The following is a 4,728-nucleotide window of genomic DNA, read 5'->3' on the forward strand; positions in this document are numbered from 1 at the left end:
GCGCGCGCTTGGGATACCGGACCCTCTGCAGTGAAGCAGCTCTTCGGGTGATATCGGAGGGGTATTCAGAAGCCACTTCCAGACGACAGGTCAAAGCGTCGAGCCTCCGCGAAACACTCAAGAGGGCTCCGCCCCGCTTTCATGCATGCCCAAGCTCGCCTGCATGCGGCGACTCAGGTGCGGAGGCCGCATACGCCAAGCCGGCAGCAGCAGCGGCGACGGAGGCTAGAGAACGCGGTTGTCGGCGGAGTTCGGCCCGGGGAGTCACGTGATGCGGTAAAGCGCAGCTGCGTTCAAATGAAGGTCAAATCCTCCGTGACGGCGAAACCCATGGCGAAACCGCTCAACGAGATTAGTTAAGCTTTGGTTTAAAACTTTATTTTGAGCCTGGTGATGTGAGAGTGGTCCCTAATTTCATCAGACCATGGGACGACCGTGCTGTCGCAGCCCTGGAGTTGTAGGGCGTGCAAGGCGGCGCTGATAGGGTAGGGAAAGGTAGTAGATAAAGACGGTGGCTTGGTTATGCTCCACTCCAAGGTCATATGAATGAGGTTGCATGAGTGAGGGCAGAATTTATACCCCTGCTACACTGGCGTCTGGAAGACCTTCGAGCCGAATGTCTCTCCACTCAAATACGAATGTTATGTTGCTAAAACTGGCTTTTCTATCGGCATTTAATTGCAACACGCTTCGAGCTCATTCGAGCCGAATGTCCACCGCGCACAACATTCGAAGCCCCAAATGCCTTAGAGACGTAAATGTTCGTACGATCGTACCGCTCCCTCCACGAAATTTTGAAAAATTGACAATGGAAACAGAATAGCAATATACTTCAGCATTTTTCAACAGCGGAGTTATTTAAGCTCGACTTCCAGCAGTGCTGGGCGCCGATCAAAACTGGGCGCATCAAAGTGGAGAGGACAAAAAGGTTTTCGCCCAGAAGTGTGAGGTGAAGGGGCGAGGAGATAAGGAGCCGACGACCAGGGGGGGAGTGCGCGTCACGGCGCAGTTGTTAGGGTAGGCAGGCGCTCGTCAGGGTTTGGCTGGGCCTAGTGATGACGTATACTCTGATGTGCAGATGTTCTGCTAGGTGAGAGGCGGAGTCCGCTCGGTGGCATCAGTGTCCGATCTACCGATAAGATGGCCAGATCTAAGGAAGTGCTCTGTCCCAAGGAAAAAGCGAGGCGCCGGCGAAGGAAGCGGGAAGCTAATTGTGAGCGTGTCAAGCTGCATCGAGAAGATACTGAATTACGGGCGAGGACTGTAGAAGTTAAGAAATTCGGCCACCTTCTCGATTTTGATGCGAAGACTGCCGCGGATCGCGACGCAAGACAGGAGCCCGACAGCCGGTCGCCCGTTCGTTGGGCTGGTCACGCAGAACTGCTCAAGCGGGAGGCGCGAGCTGGGCCTGTGGCCCCGTTCCTGTGCAGCGGCCTCTTTATTGCCATCATCATTGTCGTTCCTCAACACACTCCCCCGCCGCCGATACTGATGACCTTGGCGGGTTAGCCACTGTAAGGTTAATTTGTACTTGTGCAAGGCTTATGCCGCCAGAATCTAGACCGAATAAGAAGTTAAGAAGTTTGCGGTCCTTATGGGCTCATGTGAGGAACGCCAGACGAAGACCTCTCACTGCCGCAGTACCTTGCTCAGTGATATTGCGTCGATAGAGGGGACTGGCGCCAAATATAGGGGTGCAGGATACACCAAAACGTTGCATACGTGCGCTCAGGCGACCAACACGATGTGACGCGCTCGCCAGGGGTTCAAGTTGGCAACCGCAGCAGCTAGCGAAGTTGTCAGCTGGCTGCGGTGGTTTCCTCTAGGGTTTCCATGTTTACACCCAAGTAGCAGTCGTAAGTCTTGGTTGTGGTGGTGGTGGTTGTCGTTTGCGGGAGTGTGCCCCTAAGAGTCTCACTCCCCCAAATAACAGTCCTACGACTGAGCGAGATTTAGTTTCTTTCCGGAGAAACGGCAAAAGCAACACTCCTGCTCCGCAACCTCGCTCACGAGGGATTGTGATGTGCAGATGATTACGATGTCACCCGCATACGCGGAAACGTCGAGTTCTTCACACCTCAAAGCCGAGGCCCCTCAAAACCCAACCTCTACCGGTGGGATAGTGCTCCCTCCAACATTACACTTGTGATGCCGGCGTAATATTCTTCCAGCCATTTCATCATTGTTTTCTCTGTCCCACTAAACTGATAAAATTGGCAAACTAAGGTTAGTGCTTTTTCTGGTTTTGTGTACGTCATTTGTACCGCGTTTGTAGTTACCTGGTCACGACTTGTCTTTTTCCTAATTTTCTTCCTCTCATTTTATCTTTTATTATAAACCGCTGTCCTCTCTTTCCCTTTCATTTCTCATATCCCCTCCCCCTGAGTAGGAAAGCCAACCGGGCAGTATCCTGGGTAACCTCCCTGCCTTTCCTGTACTGTTCCTCCTTCCTCCTCTATTTCACAGTTCCAATAGTGTGTGAAAAGAAACGTGTGGTCGACCTGTGGCTAAATTCTGACTTGCATTTGTTTGAAAAATGCCCATTTCACGTGCATTTAAATTGTGACCTAGTCGCACTTGCGGTACCTCTGACCAATGACCTGCCCCGAAACTGCCACCCCGCCTTAGTTGTGCTGCATCGCATCCACGCTATTTGCTTTCAGCAAGTCAGATCTCGCTGGAAATGGACGCCTTGTAACGAAGATAAAATGGACAAAAGTAAGAAGGACGCCTCTTATCAAAAGCTTTTCGAGGTGTAGACAGAACACCGCAATAAACATCACACCCATCCCTACGGCTTTACAGGCATTCGATGTCAGTTATTGCTTACTGAGTGACCTTAAAAGCCGTAGGCATGATCTCCGCTTGCCACACTTCGGAGGGCATCTGGAGGCGTCGGGTTAGGATGCTAGCAAGAATGTTATCGCAGGTCGACAGGAGTATGATTGTCCGGAAGTCTGTTGCTGCCGGTAAAGAATTGGATTTTGTTTTTCGGATGATAGGAACGAGGTGGCGTTTCCGAATGGAGAGAGGGAAACCCCTCACAGGTCTTTTTAAATGGCCGCTAATAGGGAGGTCCGGTCTCTGCCTGATGGCATACGGCGATGATCCCGTCCGGTCCCGTAGACTTGTTTTAAGTGCGAATGCACTTTATAAGCGACCCTGAATTCCGTTGACCGCCGTCCGTCCACATAGCAACAGCTGCGGGTGCGCGCGCTCCTCGTCTTCCTTGGCAACGGGGGGAGATGGCACATACCCACGTGGGGGATTGGCCAGGAATCTCCTCATCTTCCTTGGCAAGGGGGGGAGATGGGCGCGCGCTGCCTGGCCGCTGACATGGCACATACCCACGTGGGGGATTGGCCAGGAATCGGGCGTGAGAAGGGCTAATGCACCCGCTTAAAGGAGTACTGACACGAAATTTCAATGCTGAGATCCGCTCTAGCAATCAAGTACAACGACAACACAAATAGGTGTCTGTGCATGGCACATACCCACGTGGGGGATTGGCCAGGAATCGGGCGTGAGAAGGGCTAATGCACCCGCTTAAAGGAGTACTGACACGAAATTTCAAAGCTGAGATCCGCTCTAGCAATCAAGTACAACGACAACACAAATAGGTGTCTGTGAATAAATGCATCTTTCTTTCTTTGTAGTTGTGTGTGTGTGTGTGATCTCTCTTTCGCGAACATTACCGAACCGCGCAAATTCAACTCCTGCATTCGCACTTTCACATTCTTCCCCTCGGGGAAATGCGGGGACATTTTTTAGGGAGTATTTTTGATTTCGTGATGTACCTTCCATGCAGTTTAAGGCGAGTTAATTTGGTCTTTTTTGTCCTCAGCAGCTACAGTGGGTTAGAGAGAGAGTACTTGGGAATACATGCATTCGGACGTCGGTCTAAACAAGAAAAGTTCTTTGAAACAGTCACAAAAGGCCACCGCAACTTCCTCCCGCCCATCTACCGTGTCTCCCCTGTCGCTGACGTAGTTCATGTTATTGAGGGGGACGCAGTATCATAAGCATACACATAATCCTTTTCGGGGTTGGAGTTCTGGGTTGCCGCTTATAATAAATGCGGTGTTTTGACTGCCTCTGAGACGCCCCTTTTTGGGATGGCTTTCCCTGACTTCGCCCTCAGTATGTATGTATGCATGTATGTATGTACGTATGTATGTATGTATGTATGTATGTATGTATGTGTGTATGTATGTATGTATGTATGTATGTATGTATGTATGTATGTATGTATGTATGTATGTATGTATGTATGTATGTATGCATGTATGTATGTATGCATGCATGTATGTGTGTGTGTATGTATGCATGTATGTATGTATGTATGTATGTATGTATGTATGCACGTATGTATGTATGTATGCATGCATGTATGATTGCATGTATGTATGTATGTATGTATGTATGTATGTATGTATGTATGTATGTATGTATGTATGTATGTATGTATGCATGCATGCATGCATGTATGTATGTATGTATGTATGTATGTATGTATGTATGCACGTATGTATGTATGTAGGCATGCATGCATGTATGTATGTATGTATGTATGTATGTATGTATGTATGCATGCATGCATGTATGTATGTATGTATGTATGTATGTATGTATGTATGTATGTATGTGTGTGTGTGTATGTATGTATGTATGTATGTATGTATGTATGTATGTATGTATGTATGTATGTATGTATGTATGTATGTATGT

The sequence above is a fragment of the Haemaphysalis longicornis genome, unplaced genomic scaffold (genome assembly GCF_048455015.1).
Source record: "Haemaphysalis longicornis isolate Haplotype H1 unplaced genomic scaffold, Haemaphysalis longicornis Haplotype H1 scaffold_1, whole genome shotgun sequence".
Taxonomy (NCBI): Eukaryota; Metazoa; Arthropoda; class Arachnida; order Ixodida; family Ixodidae; genus Haemaphysalis; species Haemaphysalis longicornis.